Here is an 18,340-nt window from a genome sequence, read left to right on the forward strand (position 1 = left end):
CCAGATTCAAAGCAGCATTCTAAAGAAAAGGGGAAAATGGATATTGGGTAGGCAGTCTCTGTCAGAGTTGTCAACATTTTGCAAATCAGAAATTTCCAAATAGAAATCTGGGTTTTTAGCTTTTCTTGAGCTGAGGTTCTGGAACAGAGAGAAGAAAAGAATGAGCTGGATTTGAAAGGAGGATGGATGAACTGGAGAAGGCCCATAAAGCAGACCAGGGAGAAGGGAGCTGACATCCAAGGACCTGAGAAGTGATTTCGGAACTTGCACCCTAGTTTGGTAACAGTAGTGTTTGAAGGCTGGGCATAGTGGCTCACACCATAATCCCAGCACTTTCGGAGGCCAAGGTGGGAGGATTGCTTGAGCTGAGGAGTTCGAGACCAGCCTGAGCACCATAGCAAGATCTCGTCTCTACAAAAAATCTGAAAAGATTAGCAGGGTGTGGTGGCGCATGCCTGTGGTCTCTGCTACTCAGGAGGCTGAGGTGACAGAACCACTTGAGCCCAAAAGGTGGAGATTGCAGTGAGCCATGATTGTACCACTGCGCTCCAGCCTGGGCAACAAAGTGAGACCCCATCCCCAAAACCTAAAATAGTGTTTTGAGTGGATGAAACTAGTAGAGGGTCTGTAGAACAAGAGAAGGCAGAAAGAACAGTTAGGGAACTACTACCAAGTTCCAAGCAGGACTGAGGAGGGCAGAAAGAACAGTTAGGGAACTACTACCAAGTTCCAAGCAGGACTGAGGAGGGCAGAAAGAACGGTTAGGGAACTACTACCAAGTTCCAAGCAGGACTGAGGAGGGCAGAAAGAACGGTTAGGGAACTACTACCAAGTTCCAAGCAGGACTGAGGAGGGCAGAAAGAACGGTTAGGGAACTACTACCAAGTTCCAAGCAGGACTGAGGAGGGCAGAAAGAACGGTTAGGGAACTACTACCAAGTTCCAAGCAGGACTGAGGAGGGCCGAAAGAACAGTTAGGCAACTATTACTGAATTCCAAGCAGGAGTGAGGAGGGTCCAGATCAGCAATGTCAATAGGAATACAGTATAAGCCATGCGAGTCATTCAAAAATTTTCCTAGCCACATTTTAAAAAGGAAAACAGATGAAATTAATTTTAATAATATATTTTATTTACCCAATATAGCTGAAATATCATTCAACATGTAATCAATATAAAAAGTCATCAACGGGACATGTTACATTCTCTGGGTTTTTTGTTTTAGTTTTTGTTTTGAGACAGGTTCGCACTCTGTCACCCAGGCTGGAGTGCAGTGGTGCAATCTCAGCTCACTGCAACCTCCACCTCCCGGGCTCAAGGGACCCTCCCACCTCAGCCTCCTGAGTAGCTGGGATTACAAGCATGCGCCATCACGCCCAGCTAATTTTTTTGTGTGTGTATTTTTAGTAGAGATGGGGTTTCACCATGTTTGCCAAGCTGGTCTTGAACTCCTGACCTTCAGCAATCCTTCCGCCTCGGCCTTCCAAAGTGCTGGGATTACAGACATGAGCCACTGCACCCGGCCTGATCTGTATTTAGAGTGCATAAAATTTATAGTTGAAGAAGTAGATTCACATAACCAAATTATTCTTCACATACTAGAAATTTTCCAACAACTAAATCAAATGTATCCATTTTTACATTTAAGTTAAAATGAAATTAAAAATTCAGTTCTTCAGTCACATTCACCATGTTTCAAGCACTCAATAGCCACATGTGGTGGCCAGTGACCTCCATATTGGATAGCACGTTCCAGACAGGGAAAGAAGACAGAAATAACCCAGTTTGAGACATGGCTCATAAAAGATGCTCGTCAGATGGGACACTTCTGACAAAACCTGTTACCATTGTCTTCCGAAAGCATGGAACTTCTCTCATCAGCCACATCCCTTTTTGCCAGGTCCTTTTACACTCCTGTGCCTTTGCCTGAAATGCTTTTCCCCTTCTTTTTGTACCTGGAAAATGTCAACTTACCTTTCAAGTCTGCATGTAAATATCATCTCTGTGAAATCCACCCCAGGTCCATCAGGACAGGTTAGGTGCCCCCAGCTCTGTGTTTCTAGTTCATTTTTCATAGATCTGTCCTGTCCTTGAAATTGAGGACTATGTCTTAATTCTCTCTGAGTCCTTGGTACATGGCATGTAGACTTATAGGAATTATTATTATTATTAGAGACAGAGTCTTGCTCTGTTACCCAGGCTAGAGTGCAGTGGCGTGATCCTCAGCTCACTGCAACCTCCGCCTCCCAGGTTCAAGTGATTCTCCTGCCTCAGCCTCCTGGGTAGCTGGGATTACAGGCGTGCACCACCACACCCAGCTAATTTTTGTATTTTTAGTAGAGATGGGGTTTCACCATGTTGACCAGGCTGGTCTTGAACTCCTGACATCAGGTGATCTGCCCACCTGGGACTCCCAAAGTGCTAGAATTACAGGCGTGAGCCACTGCATCCGGCTGACGTTAGTATTTTTGGTTGTTATTTTGAAAACTTGAAATAGCCCTCACATTCATCAGTATCAGATTGGTTAAGTAAAATGTGGTATATCGATGCAATGGAAAACTATGCAGATGTTGAAAAGTATAATTTATATATTTCTCTCTATAATTTATTGCTAAGTAAATAAAGCAAGTTACAGAACATGCCATATTAAAATAAATATGCGAGAACATTACACTAAAACTGTTAATAGTGGCTGTCTTTGGAATATTAACATGAAGGAAAGAAAAGTTATTTTAAAATACATAAAAATGCCAGGAAAGTAAAGAAACAAAGAAATGTCTCACCAGCAGAAAATGTAGGCTTCATAGAAAACAGTAATTCCGGCCGGGCATGGTGGCTCACGCCTGTAATCCCAGCACTTTGGGAGGCCGAGGTGGGCGGATCACGAGGTCAAGAGATCGAGACCATCCTGACCAACATGGTGAAACCCTGTCTCTAAAAAAAAAAAAAAATCGAAAACAGTAATTCCAACCAATGTTTTCTAAAAAGCAATGGCAGCTCGGCCGGGTAAGGTGGCTCATGCCCGTAATCCCAGCACTTTGGGAGGCTAAGCCAGGTGGATCACGAGGTCAGGAGTTTGAGACCAACCTGGCCAAGATAGTGAATACCCGTTTCTACTAAAAATACAAAAAATTAGCCAGGTATGGTGGTGCACACCTGTAATCTCAGCTACTCAGGAAGCTGAGGCAGGAGAATCCTTTGAACCCAGGAGACAGAGGTTGCAGTGAGCCGAGATCGCATCACTGCACTCCAGTGAGCAACAGAGCGAGACTCTGTCTCAAAAAAAAAAACGTTTTTAAAAAAAGCAACGGCAGCTCAGTGACCTTCTCTCTGGAGCCGAGGCTTTTGCACTCACTTTAGTGTCATGCTCATGCTCCTACCGCATTTCCTCAGATTCCATTCCTTTTCTTTCTTTCCTTCTTTGTTTTTTCTTTTCTTTCTCTTTCCTTCCTTCCTTCCTTCTTTCTCTTCTTTCCTCTTTCTTCTTTCTCCCTCCCTCTCTCTCTCTTCTTCTTTCCTTCCCTCCTTCTTGCCTTCCTTTCCTCCTTCTTTCTTCCCTCCGTCCCTTCCTTCCTCCCTCCCTTCTTCCTTCCTTCTCTCTTTCTCTTTCTTTCTTCTTTTCTTTCTTTCAATGGCATGATCTCTGGTTTACTGCAAACTCTGCCTCCTGGGTTCAAGCGATTTTCCTGCCTCAGCCTCCCTAGTAGTGGGATTACAGGCGTGTGCCACCATGCCTGCCTATAGCCCACTGCCTTTGGAGGAGCTGTTTCACAGTACAGTCTGGTGTGGCCAAGGTTACAGGGTCATATGATACAAAGCAAGGTGACATACATGGAGCATACACATGTCTTAGAAGGAAAATTATGGGTAAGGCATATACATAGTGTTACATGGACCATCCACTCTCTTCTATTTGGTTTCATTTATTTTTCTCTTCGAGACAGTCTCTCTCTGTCTTCCAGACTGGAGTGCAGTGGCTCAATCTCAGCTCACTGCAACCTCTGCTTCCTGGGTTCCAACGATTCTCCTGCCTCAGTCTCCCGAGTAGCTGGGATTACAGGCGCCACCACCACAAATTTTTATGCTTTTAGTAGAGACAGGGTTTTACCATGTTGGCCAGGCTGGTCTTGAACTCCTGACCTCGAGTGGTTCACCTGCCTCGGCCTCCCAAAGTGCTGGGATTAAAGGCGGGAAGCACTGCTCCTGCCCTCTCTTTGGCTTTATACACCTAAAGAGAAAGAGAAAAGGTGGAATCAGCATTTGTCTTTAGTTGTCATGTCATTAAGAAATCCAGCCAGGAACTTCCTTTAAAGATTCCTTGTCAGTGGAGAGAGAGGAAGTTCGTCTTCAGCACATTTTCCAAGTGGTTCAGTTGTGTTCCCCAGACCACCACTTTGCAGTGTTCATGCTCTAGGACAACAGAGAAGGTTCTAGAAGCAGTTTTTCTGCACTATTCGAAGTTTCCTTTTTGTTTAAAGATTGATTGTTTGGCTGGATGCAGTGCTCACGTTTGTAATCCCAGCACTTTGGGAGGCCAAAATAGGAGGATCTCCTGAGTCCAGGAGTTCAAGACCAGCATGGGCAACGTAGGAAAACCCTGTCTCTACAAAAACATAAAAATAAAATAAAACGATTAATTGAGGCCCAGCATGGTGGCTCATGCCTGTAATCCCAGCACTTTGGGAGGCTGAGGTAGGCAGATCACTTGAGGTCAGGAGTTTGAGAGCAGCCTGGCCAACATGGTGAAACCCCGTCTTTACTAAAAATATAAAAATTAGTGGCCGGGTGTGGTGGCTCACACCTGTAATCCAAGCACTTTGGAGGCCAAGGCGGGCAGATCACCTGAGGTCGGGAGTTCAAGACCAGCCTGACCAACATGGTGAAACCCCGTCTTTATTTTTAAAAAAATAAAAAATAAAATATATAAAAATTAGCTGGGAGTGATTGTGCATGCCTATAGTCTCAGCTACTCAGGAGGCGGAGGCAGGAGATTCACTTGAACCTGGGAGGCAGTGGTTGCAATGAGCCAAGATCACACCACTACATTCCAGCCTGGGTGACTGAGCAAGACTCCGTCTTAAAAAAAAATTAATCAGGCCGGGCGCAGTGGCTCACACCTATAATCCCAGTACCTTGGGAGACCGAGGCGGGTGGATCACGAGGTCAAGAGATCGAGACCATCCTGGTCAACAAGGTGAAACCCCGTCTCTACTAAAAATACAAAAATTAGCTGGGCATGGTGGCACGTGCCCGTAGTCCCAGCTACTAGGGAGGCTGAGGCAGGAGAATTGCCTGAACCCAGGAGGTGGAGGTTGCGGTGAGCCGAGATTGAGCCATTGCACTCCAGTCTGGGTAACAACAGCAAAAACTCCGTCTCAACAAAAAAACAAAATTAATCAATGGATGAAAGGTAAGCAAAAACAAACAAAACAAAATAAAAAACAGTGGTATTGCTTTTGAAATGACAAAGGTCACAGTATTTGCAGGGATGAAACTGCCGTGAACCGGGCACAGTGGCTCACACCTGTAATCCCAGTACTTTGGGAGGCTGAGGTGGGCGGATCACCCAAGGTCAGGAGTTCGAGACTGGCCTGGCCAACATGTTGAAACCCTGTCTCTACTAAAAATGCAAAAATTAGCTGAGCATGGTGGCGGGCACCTGTAATCCCAGCTACTCGGAAGGCTGAAGTAGGATTGCTGCAACCCAGGAGGTGGAGATTGCAGTGAGCGGAGATTGCACCACTGCACTCCAGCCTGGGAGACAGAGTGAGACTCCACCTCAAAAAAAAAAAAAAGAAAAGAAAAAAGAAAATGCGGCCAAAATTTTTATAGAATCTGGGATTCCTGTGATGCTGTGTTCTTGAACTGTTTCAAAGTCGAGTCTGGGCACCTATTTTTATACTTTAAAAGGCAGGTCATTCAAGGCCTTCAGAAGGAGGGAAGAGAAACCAAAGAATAGGTGTATCCACCAGCACCCTAGGGAGGAACGTGTCCTTCGTGATATTTGATTTGAAAGTGGACATCTTCAGGCCTCTAGCACTATTGTTCATCGTCACTGCTGGCAAAATGCCCGTCTGTCTCTGAAAACCTACATAAGATGTATATGTATTTGCTACAATTCCAAGCAAGGCAAGGTCCCTGTTTCCTGGGGAAAGCAGTGCCAATATGGAAGGCAGTCTGTGACATCTTTTGTTTTTCTGTGCCTCAAAGCAAGATGACTAATTCGCCAGTGTGTGTCTAGTTGAGCTGTTGGGTCACTGGAGTTTTCTAACTATGCAGAGTCAGCCATATACTTTCATTTTCAGTGTTCTCCTCGCAGTGTCCACTGTGACGCTATGTACTAGGACTGCAATTTACATTAAGCAAATTGGTATTGAATATCTATCTTGCGCCAAGCACAGTAGTAAGCACTGAAATAGCGACGTTAGCTAGTTCTATTCCCTATCCTACAGTTACTCATAGTGACGAGGGAAAGCAGCCCCAATAACAACCGACTACGATGTAGGACAATGTGTGCTCGTTAGAGATACCCACAGCATGCCACCTACGCCCAGTTAAGGGAAGGAGTATCTTGTTTCACTTATTCTAAGATGTACACTAATGTCTCTGAAATCCAGATGCATCTTACAATAGATGGTGTCTCATCATCATAATTATTATTATTATTATTAGTTTTGAGACAGGGTCTCACTCTGTCATTCAGGCTTCAGCACAGTGGCATGATCTCGGTTCACTGCAACCTCTGCCTCCAAGACTCAGGCAATCCTCCCACCTCAGCCTCCCAAGTAGCTGGGACTACAGGTGCACACCAACATGCTCAGCTAATTTTTTGTATCTTTAGTAGAGATAGGGTTTTGCCATGTTGTCCAGGCCGGTCTCGAACTCCTGGGCTCAAGTGTTCTGCCTGTCTCATCCTCTCACAGTGCTGGGATTACAGGCATGAGCCACTGTGCTGGGCCTCACAATTATTATTGACAGGTTTTTTTCCTTAATGAGGCACAAAACAATGGTTCCTCTTACAATCAATGACATCTTCAATTAAGCATGTTGAGGCCCAGTGTGGTGGCTCACGCCTATAATCCCAGCACATTGTGAGGGCAAGGCAGGTGGATCACTTGAGGTCAGGAGTTCAAGACCAGCCTGGCCAACATAGTGAAACCATCTCTACTGGAAATACAAAAGTTAGCCGGGTGTGGTGGTGCACACCTGTAATCCCAGCTACACAGGAGGCTGAGGCAGGAGAATCACTTGAACCTGGCAGGCAGAGGTTGCAATGAGCCGAGATCGTGCTAATGCATTCAGCCTGGGCGACAGAGTAAGACTCTGTCTCAAAAAAAAAAAAAAAAAAAAAAGCATGTTGATTGTTGATTGTGTAGCAGGGTCACACAGAGATGAGGAGAGACTCACAGAGAAAGCGGTTCTTGAGTTTGAGTCACTGATGAATGAGTAGGATTTTTGCTGGATGGAAAAGCGATGTACTGTGTTGGAATCCATCATTTAGAAGCCTAGAACCTAAATTCTAAATTCAGAGACTCTGGACTGCTTGCTGCTTCACAGTGATAGTGCTGTGAAGACAAATAACGATGAACACTTACTTCGTGTGAACTGCATGTCTGGCAAGGTATTAACTCATTTAAACTTCAAAACAACCTTGGGAAATAAGTACTATTATTATCCCCATTTTAAAGGTGAGGAACCTGTAGAGATTAAATTAATTGCCCTTCATTACATAGCAAGTAAGTGGTAAATTAAAACCCAGGAGTGGGCTGGGTGTGGTGGCTCATACTTGTAATCCCAGCACTTTGGGAGTCTGAGGCGGGAGGATCACCTGAGATATAATAAGCCAAAAATCTCACTGAATATACAATGTGCACTAAGGAACAAGTAGATATATATCACAAGCAACAGAAACAAACTGTGCCTGACATTGAAAGCATTGTATTAATTAAAAGGTTATAAGATGGGTTTACACTTTTATCACTCATATTCAACATAGTATGAATTTACACTTTTACCACTCATATTCAGCATAGTATTAGAAATCCTAGCAAGACAAATAAGGCAAGAGAGAGAGGAATAAAAGGCATCCAATTGGAAAAGAAGAGGTCGAATTTTCCCTCTTTGCAGATGACATGCTTATATTTATAAAAACCTATATGGCATCAGGCTCCTTATACAAAGAAAAAAAAATAGAAAAACCTAGACTCCACCACAAAACTCTTAGAACCAATAGATAAATTAAGTAAAGTGTCAGGATACAAAATCAACATACAAAAATCAGTAGTGTTAGCTGGACGCGGTGGCTCCCAGCACTTTGGGAGGCCAAGGCGGGCGGATCACAAGGTCAGGAGTTTGAGACCAGCCTGGCCAATATGGTGAAACTGCATCTCTACTGTAAATACAAAAATTAGCCAGGCGTGGTGGCACGCGCCTGTAGTCCCAGCTACTCAGGAGGCTAAGGCAAGAGAATCTCTTGAACCCAGGAGGCGGAGGTTGCAGTGAGCCGAGATCGCGCCACTGCACTCCAGCCTGGGCAACAGAGCCAGACTTCATCTCAAAAAGAAAAAAAAAAAATCAGTAGTGTATCTATACACCAATGAAGAACTGGCTGAAATAGAAATCAAGAAGGCAATCCCGTTTATAGTAATTATGCACACACAAAAACCCTACAGATTTAACCAAGAAGGTGAAAGCTCTCTATAGGGAAAACTACAAAACACTAATGAAAGAAATTGATGAGTACACAAAGAAAAGGAAAGATACCCTATGCTCATGAACTGGAATAATTAACATTGTTAAAATATCCATACTACCCAAAGCAATCTACAGATTAATGCAATCTACCGAAATACCAGTGACATTCTTCACCAAAAGAAAAACAACCCTTAAATTTATATGAAACCAAAAAGGAGCCTGAATACCCAAAGCAATCTTGAGCCAAAAGAACAAAGCTGGAGGCATCACACTATCTGACTTGTAAACATATTACAAGGCTACAATAACCCAAACAGCATTGTATTGGTATAAAAATAGACACATAGACCAATGGAACAGAATAGAGAACTCAGAAGTAAATCCCATATATTTATAGCCAACTGATTTTTGACAAAAGTACCAATAACATGCACTAAGGAAAGGACATTCTTTTCAGTTAATGGTGCTGGGAAAACCGGATATGCATAGGCAAAAGAGTGAAAGTAGACCTCTGTCTCTCACTATACACAAAAATCAACTCAAGATGAATTAAAAACTTAAATTTAAGACCCAAAACTATAGAACTACTAGAACACACAGGAAACACTCCAGGACATTGGTCTAGGCAAATATGTATATATTTTTTCACACACATACAACTTCCACTTAATTGGTCTAGGCAAATATTTTATGGCTAAGACCTCAAAAGCAGAGGCAACCGAAACAAAAATAGACAAATGGTTGAGTACACTGACTCGAAAAAAAAAAGAAAAAAATAGACAAATGGGACTGTATTAAACTAAAAGTCTTCTGCACAGCACAGGAAACAGTCAACAGAATGAAGAGATAACCCATTGAATGGGAGAAAATATTTACAAAATATTCATCTGACAAGAGACTAATATGCAGAATATACAAGAAACTCAACTCAAGAGTGAAAAATGTGGCCCGGCATGGTGGCTCACACCTGTAATCCCAGCATTTTGGGAGGCCAAGGTGGGCGGATCACCTGAGGTCAGGAGTTTGAGACCAACCTGGCCAACATGGTGAAACCTCGTCTCTATTAAAAATACAAAAATTAGGCTGGCACGGAGGCACATGCCTGTATTCCCAGCCACTCAGACAGTTGAGGCACAAGTATCGCTTGAACCCAGGAGGCGGAGGTTGCAGTGAGCCAAGATCGTGCCACTGCACTCCAGCCTGGGCAACAGAGACTCAATCTCAAAAATAGTAATAGTCAATTTAAAAAAGAGATTTTAGGCTAAATACCTACATCTGATGATTTGTAATGGTTCTCAAATTTTCTCATGCATCAGAATCACCTGGCGGGCTTGTTAAAATACAGAATGTTGAGCCCTGCCCTCACAGTTTCTGAATCTGTAGATCTGGAGTGGGATCCAGGTGTTTTGTATATTTAGTTTGTTTGTTTTTTATATTTCTAACAATACCCCAGCTAATAGTGATGCTGCTGGTCTGAGGTCCCCACTCTGAGAACCACTAATCTAGGTTCTAGACCAACAATTCTATATTATGATCTCATTGAGATATGTGTAAAAGTCACAAGTAATGGTTCAATCTGCAGGTGGACAGGGAGGTGAGATAATCTCTGAGGATTTTTCAAACCCTGGGAGTCTATGGTCCAGGATTGTCCTGTAGATATGATTTATTTTCCATATACCATCATGTGTCACAGATCTACTCATCACCCTAGTTACTTTCCTATGCATTCTCTACAGACTGACACTGTTCTGTTAACATGGGGTATCCAGAATTTGAAATATATTTCAGTTGAAGTCTGACTATTGAACAGCAAAGAGGAGGACTCCTCTCCCTTACGTTGTTCGTTAATTATCTATGCATTTCATTCAGCAACTGTAGCATATAACTGGCCACATTTTGAGGTTCTGATCCACTAAAGTATAAAGCTGGCTTTCTTCTATTCCCCTTCCTCCCTTCTTCTCTCTGTCTTTCCTTCCTTCCACACTTCAAGCCTTAATGCTCATATCTTTTCGTATTACAATGATTGTGGAAGCCTGTATTTAGGATTTAACATTTATCCCTGTTGCCAGCCTGGCAAAAATGTTGAAACCCCATCTCTACTAAAAATACAAAGATTAGCTGGGCGTGCTGGCACGCACCTGTAATCCCAGCTACTCAGGAGGCTGAGGCAGGAGAATCGCTTGAACCTGGGAGGCGGAGGTTGCAGTGAACCGAGATCACGCCATTGCACTCCAGCCTGGGTGACAGAGTGAGACTCTGTCTCAAAAAAAAAACAAAAAACGAAAAACATTTATCCCTGTTAAATTGCATTGCTTTAGATTTGACCTATTATATTTACCTATTATAATTTTTTAATTGTAAATTTGTTGTTCGGTATAATTACAATGACTTTAAACTTTGTGACAGCTAAAGATATGATCAGGCCGGGTGCAGTGGCTCACACCTGTAATCCCAGCTACTCAGGAGGCTGAGGCACGAGAATAGCTTGAACCTGGGAGGCAGATGTTGCAGTGAGCTGAGATCATGCCACTGCACTTCAGCCTGGAGGACAGAGACTTTGTTTCAAATTAAATAAAATAAAATAAAGATATGATCAGCACAATGAAATATCCTTATTCATTATTCATTATCCTTATTCAATTATTTATTCAATAGTTATTTATAAGTCCTGCCATATTATACTCACTGCTCTGGTCTCAAGCATTAACAACATGTTGATCAGAGGCCGCGGGCGATGGCTCACTCCTGTAATCCCAGCACTTTGGGAGGCTGAAGTGGGCAGATCACCTGACATTGGGAGTTCAAGACCAGCCTGGCCAACATGGGGAAATACCGTGTCTACTAAAAATTCAAAAAAATTAGCCAGGCATGGTGGTGGGCACCTGTAATTCTAGCTACTCGGGAGGCTAAGGCAGGAGATTTGTTTGAACCCAGGAGGTGGAAGTTGCAGTGAGCCGAAATCGGGTCACTGCACTCCAGCCTGGGTGACAGAGTGAGACGCCGTCTCAAAAAAAAAAAAAAAAAAAAATTAGAAAAGCAGGATTGATTTTCAGTTAGGGGAAATTAGATTTTTTTCAATTCCTATATAAATTCATGAGAAATTTTCATTCAATAATTAGCAAATCAGAGAAATGCTATATACAAAAATGATTATCAAATAATTTGGAGACTATTTCATCATCTTTAATTTTAATGAAACCAGTTTTCTATTTATTTAAAATATACAAATATGGTCATTGTAGTTACATGTAATGATAGCTTACTATCATTATTGTATTAATATGCAGTAGAAGACTGTTCCAGGGCTCAGTGAAAAATAAGCAAATTTCATTTTCTCCATGCTTTATATGTAAGGTAAACATTTTGTACAGGATTCTGGAAAGATGCTGTGCTATGCTGATTTTTTGGTTATTCTAAAAGGAAGGTAACCAGACACTGCTCAAAGAACTTAAATATTTGCATCTGGTTTTTAAAAAGTAGAGAGAAAAAAACTGCTTATTTCTCTAGAGAGGGATATCAGGTGGATGGGGGGGAAAGAAAGGAAAAAGCTGCCTTTTCACTATATAGCTGTTGCAACTTTTGAATTTTGTACCATGTGCATATATTATTGATTAAAAAATAATCTTTTTTAAATAGTGGAAAAATAATATTAATTAACACTATCCTTTTCACTGAGAGTTTCTTTCTATAAAATCTGAAAGCCTTAAATACAAAGAAGGCAAACTAAATTCCCTGAAAAGTTCCATTCAGGTCTGATAATATATTAGTTAAGTCAGTTAAATGAACCACATTAAAATAGATTTATTTTATAACAATTTCTAATCTTGGCCTGCTGGGCATTCAAATGAAAACTAAACTGTTTCTACAAAGATGCCCAATTCGTTGCAAATATTTTACCAAGACCACCAAAATTTTAAACAGGAACACTTTTAAGATACAATGAACAGGATAGTAAGCTTGATTGACTGAGTGATTGATTTTGAGACAGAGTCTCGTTCTGTTGCTCAGGCTGGAGTGTGGTGGCGCAGCCTTGGCTCACTGCAATCGCTGTCTTCCGAGTTCAAGTGATTCTCCTGCCTCAGCCTCCTGAGTAGCTGGGATTACAGGTGCCCACCACCACACCCTGCTAATGTTTGTACTTTTAGTAGAGATGGGGTTTCACCATGTTGGCCAGGCTGGTCTCAAGCTCCTGACCTCAGGTGATCTGCCTGCCTTGGCCTCCTGAAGTGCTGGGATTACAGGTGTGAGCCACTGCGCCTGGCCAGTAAGCTAGATTTAGATATTAAAATTCAAAATCTATTTTTTCAGAATAGTTTGGGCAAATGTATAAGTTTTGGATTGCATATTTGATCGTTGCTGACAAAATTGTCTATGAACAATCAACAATTTACATTAACCCTGACTGCCTATTTAAGGCATGTAAAACAAGAGTTTTCTAAACAAGATTGTGTACAAGACAGACATTGAAAATATCGGTGGGGACAGTGGCTCATGCCTATAATGCCTCCCACCTTGGGAGGATCACTTGAGGCCAGCAGTTTGAGACCAGCCTGGGCTATACAGGGAGACCCTGTCTCTATAAACATTAAAATATTAGTAGGGCGTGGTGGTGCACACCTGTAGTCCTAGCTACTCAGGAGGCTGAGGCAAGAGGATTGTTTGAGCCCAGGATTCTGATGTTCAGTGAGCTATAATTGTACCACTGCACTCCAGCTTGAGTGACAGAGTGAGACCTTGTCTAAACAGGGGAAAAGCGATCCTCCCATCTCAGCCCCCTAAGTAGCTGGGACTACAGGCATGCGCCACCACGTCCAGCTAATTTTTTGCATTTTTGGTAGAGATGAGGTTTTGCCATGTTGCCCAGGCTGGTCTTGAACTCTTGGGCTCAAATAGTCTGCCTGCCTCAGCCTCCAAAATTGTTGGAGTTATAGGCATGAGCCACTGCACGCCACCCTGGAGACACAGATTATCAGCAGACACTCAGTGGATGAAGACTCAGAATTTCTTTTCACTTTGTTCAGATTACCAGAAGAAAATGATTTATTTCTTGTCGAATCATATAAAACAATTTGCTATTAACCTATGTATGAAAGGCCTGGCATGGTAGTTCAGGCCTGTAATCCCAGCACATTGAGAGGCTGAGGTGAGTGGATCGCTTGAGCCCAGGGGTTTGAGACCAGCCTGAGCAACACAGTGAGTCCTCATCTCTACAAAATATAAACATAAAGTTAGCCGGGTGTGGTGGAATGCGCCTATAGTCCCAGCTGCTTGGGAGGCTGCTTAGCGTGAGAAGTAGAGGCTGCAGTGAGCCATGATCGTGTCACTGCACTCCAGCCTGGGTGACAGATGAGACCCTGCAGGAAGGGAAGGGTGGGGAAGGGAGGGGAGGAGGGAACAGGGGAAGGGAGGGGAACAGAGGGGAGGGGAGTGGGGGGAAGGGAAGGGAACACAGGGGAGGGGAGTGGGGGGAAGGGAGGGGAACAGAGGGGAGGGGAGTGGGGGGAAGGGAGGGGAACAGAGGGGAGGGGAGTGGGGGAAGGGAAGGGAACAGAGGGGAGGGGAGTGGGGGGAAGGGAAGGGAACAGAGGGAAGGGGAGTGGGGGGAGGGGAGAGGATGTTTCCTAAGTCCTGCCCTTAAACTGAAGAAATTGTATCAATGTCTGCTGATGTTAACAGTTCCATAGCAGGCAGAAAAGAAAACCAAACTGAAAGAGCCACTTGAGCAGAGGAGTGGGAGGGGAGGAGAGGGGGGAGGAGAGGGAAACGGAGGAGCAGGGAGGGAGGGGAGGAGAGGGGGGAGGAGAGGGGAATGGAGGAGCAGGGAGGGAGGGGAGGGGAGGAGGGGGGAGGAGAGGGAGGAGGGGAGGGGAACGGAGGAGCAGGGAGGGAGGGGAGGAGAGGGGGAGGAGAGGGGGAGGAGAGGGGGAGGAGGGGGGTAGGAGAGGGGAATGGAGGAGCAGGGAGGGGAGGGGAGGGGTTGAGAGGGGGGAGGAGCAGGGAGGGGAGGGGAGGGGAGGGGTGGAGAGGGGGGAGGAGAGGGAGGAGGGGAGGGGAACGGAGGAGCAGGGAGGGGAGGGGAGGGGAAGGGAAGGGACAGAAGAAAAGAAAGAAAGAAAAAGAGGGAAGGAAGGAACAGAAAGAAAGGGAGAAAGAAAAGAAAGAGGAAGGCAGGGAGGGAAAGAGAAAAGAAAACAGAAATAAGCTACATGTGAGATTTGCTGCTAAGCAAATACAGCTGGGTTGGGGAAAGCTTCCCCAGCTTACCTGGTGCAATGGTATTACCTCCCTGGTGAAGTTCCTGGCACTATAGTGGGTACCCGGCCAATATAAGACCCCTTCTTCCTTCCACATCGACCTCAGTAGCCAAGGTTTCCTAAGTCCTGCCCTTAAACTGAAGAAATTTGTATCAGTGTCTCCTAATGTTAACTAACAGTTCCGCAGCAGGCAGAAAAGAAAACCAAACTGAGACTTGAACAGAGGAGGTAGAGCAAATCTGTTACATTGCTTGGCATTCAGGGAAAACTCAGTCACAAGGCATAACTCAAAACCATCCAGAAAAGCTCCCTGTGCCCTTGATCAGCACCCCGTTGGTCTCCCAGAGAGCACTGTAGGGATTCTTGTTTTTGAGACAGGGTTTCACTCTCATTGCCCAGGCTGGAGCGCAATGGCGAGATCTCAGCTCACCACAACCTACGCCTCCTGGGTTCAAGCAATTCTCCTGCCTGAGCCTCCTGAGTAGCTGGGACTACAGGCAGGCATGTGCCACCATGCCTGGTTAATTTTGTATTTTTAGTAGAGACGGGTTTTCTCCATGTTGGTCAGGTTGGTCTCGAACTCCTGACCTCAGGTGATCCGCCCGCTTCGGCCTCACAAAGTGCTGGGATTACAGCCTACTGTAGGGATTCTGAAATCATCACAAGTGGTTTTTAACTCAGCTCCAGCTGGATATAGATATACGAACCAAGAATTTGTCCTGTAGGTGTATGACGAGCCGCTTCTTCCTAAGCTGAGACCAAGCAGGCAAAGGCACACCTGTTCAAAGCTAAGATTCTGTTAAACAATAACCAGGGATTACTCATGACGTTCCTCCAGATGTGTGAAGACTCCCAGGGGCGAAAGGCCCCAAATGAAAGGCCTGGCAGTTGTTCCAAAGCCACATTGGATTATTGCAGCTTCCAGCTGCTCAGATTGAAACTGCCCAGGTCAAAGAGTTCTAGGAGCAGCGTAGTGACCCTTTAACGACACGTTAGTTTCACCTGCATCTTCCAAACTCTCTGAATTTTTTTTTCTTTTCAAGAACATGAAAAAAATCTCAGAATAATAAAAAAAAATAGCAGTAACTACTTTTTATCCTGTGTTGCCGCTTGTGCCAGATTCTGTAGAAGCGTCTAATATACTACATCAACTCTGTTAATATTTCTTTATAGCATCGGCAAGGAAGTATCATTGTTCTTATTTGACAAATGAAAGAGCTGAGCCTCAGAGAGGGTAAGTAATTTGCTCAAGTCCACATAGCTAACAAGTGGCAAAGACAGCATCTGAATTCAGGATGGATTGGCCTGAATACCCACGATCTCTGCACGCAGTACAGACCTTCATACTTGCATGCAGGGTTACGATGTGCTTGATCAGGCAAGAAGTCTCTACCGACACAGGATTTTTTTGAGGACTAACTAAGAAAACATAAATACGCACCCAGCCTGTTTCCTGATATACATTAGGAACTCAGTAAATGCTTACTTTGTTTTGAAATCATCACCCTACATTCTGGAGAACGCACCACAGCCTGAGGCAGGCATACAATGCTTTCTCTATGGAGTTTTTAGTGGGTTCTGGGGACAACTATTATGTATTTGAAAATAGCAACACTCACATGGTTCCGTAGTAAATCAGTTGGCCAAGTTAAAAATAGATTCTAAACATAGCAAGAGCAGAAATTCAATCTAAGATACTGAGTCGTGGAGAGCAGCGGACAACATGGAAAGGAGTGATTGCAAAGAGAAAAGGAAGCGCAGGCATGAGCAGGGGATGCTCTGGATGAGATCATCCAACCTCCATTTCAGCTTTGTTCTGTTCTTCCTTTATAGCAGAAAGCACACACACATGCATATGTGCATATATGTATATATATTCATGCAAATAAATAAACTAAGGGACACCTTCCTATTTATCTGTAATAGCACCATTTACAAACCCATGAAGGCTGAGCTTTTGGTCCTTATTAATGCATACTAGATGCACTACACAATATGCAGTTTCTTAGCATTTTTAGGTGGAAAAGAGAGGCTGGTAAATGTTTAAAATATTTGGGGTGCAGGCCGGGTGCTGTGACTCACACCTGTAATCCCAGCACTCTGGGAGGCCAAGGTGGGTGGATCATCTGAGGTCAAGAGTTCGAGACCAGCCTGGCCAACATAGTGAAACCCCCGTCTCTACTAAAAGTACAAAAATTAGCAGGGTGTGGTGACGCAGACCTGTAATCCCAGCTACTCGGGAGGCTGAGGCAGGAGACTTGCTCCAACCCAGGAGGCAGAGGTTGCAGTGAGCCAAGATGGTGCCACTGCACTCCAGCCTGGGCGACAGACTGGTAGATAACTAACTAGAAAGGATGGGGACAGAAGCCACCTTCATGACGATTCCCTCTGTGCTCAGTAAACGTACAGTGGCAGCCTTGGAAAGTTGGGTAAATGCTGCCATTCTGCCATTTGAAACCCCCAGAGCTGGTATGCCAGATAAAACTGCAATCACTGTGCCAAGGACTCAGGAAAGGCATGGAGCTTAGGTTCTCATTCAGCCTCCCACTTTTAAACTGTGGTTCAGAGCACACAATTACTTTTCTCTCAGTTGCTAGGGTGGGTGCTTCAGCTGTGGGTGTGACTATTTAGGGAGGAAGCCATGAAATGTGTATCCTTAAATCACATAATCTTATTCCATGTACTTGAAGAAGAGAATGACTGAGCGATGTCTATTATAAATTGAAGTAATGGCACATCACATCAAACAAACCTTTCCATAAGATACAAACATAAAAGCAGATACATCATAAATATAAAAGAAGAACCATCCGGAGAAGATCAGCGTGGTCCCTGAGCAAGGATGACACATGAATTCATGAAGCGTTCCATATTTTTAAAAACACCAAAACAGGCCGGGGGTGGTGGCTCACGCCTGTAATCTTAGCACTTTGGGAGGCCGAGGTGGGCGGATCATCTAAGGTCAGGAGTTTGAGACCAGCCTGGCCAACATGGTGAAACCTGTCTCTACTAAAAATACAAAATTAGCTGGGCATGTTGGCACATGCCTGTAATCCCAGCTACTCAGGAGGCTAAGGCAGGAGAATCATTTGAACCCGGGAGGCAGAGTTTGCAGTGAGCTGAGACCTCACCACTGCAATCCAGCCTGGGCGACAGAGCAAGACTCTGTCTTAAAAATAATAAAAATAATTTTTAAAAAATAATAAAAATAATTTTTAAAAACCCACCAAAATAACACCAAAAGAGCCTACAGAAAGACTTATGACACAATCGATAATTTAGGAGCAATAACTTTGTCCTTAAAAAAAAAAAAAAAGCTGACTGGATGCGGTGGCTTAGGCCTGTAATCCCTGAGGATTACAAGCAATCCCTGGGAGGCCGAGGCAGGCAAATC

At 44.0% G+C, this 18,340-nt stretch overlaps 1 pseudogene; it reads left to right on the plus strand.

Annotated features, from left to right (window-relative positions):
• The first annotated feature begins 17,725 nt into the window (after positions 1-17,725).
• On the plus strand, positions 17,726-17,823 carry LOC135277643 (U6 spliceosomal RNA; annotated as a pseudogene).
• The last annotated feature ends 517 nt before the right edge of the window (positions 17,824-18,340 follow it).

The sequence above is a fragment of the Aotus nancymaae genome, unplaced genomic scaffold (assembly GCF_030222135.1).
Source record: "Aotus nancymaae isolate 86718 unplaced genomic scaffold, 86718_ANA_hifiasm-v0.15.2.pri h1tg000032l_0, whole genome shotgun sequence".
NCBI classification, from domain to species: Eukaryota; Metazoa; Chordata; class Mammalia; order Primates; family Aotidae; genus Aotus; species Aotus nancymaae.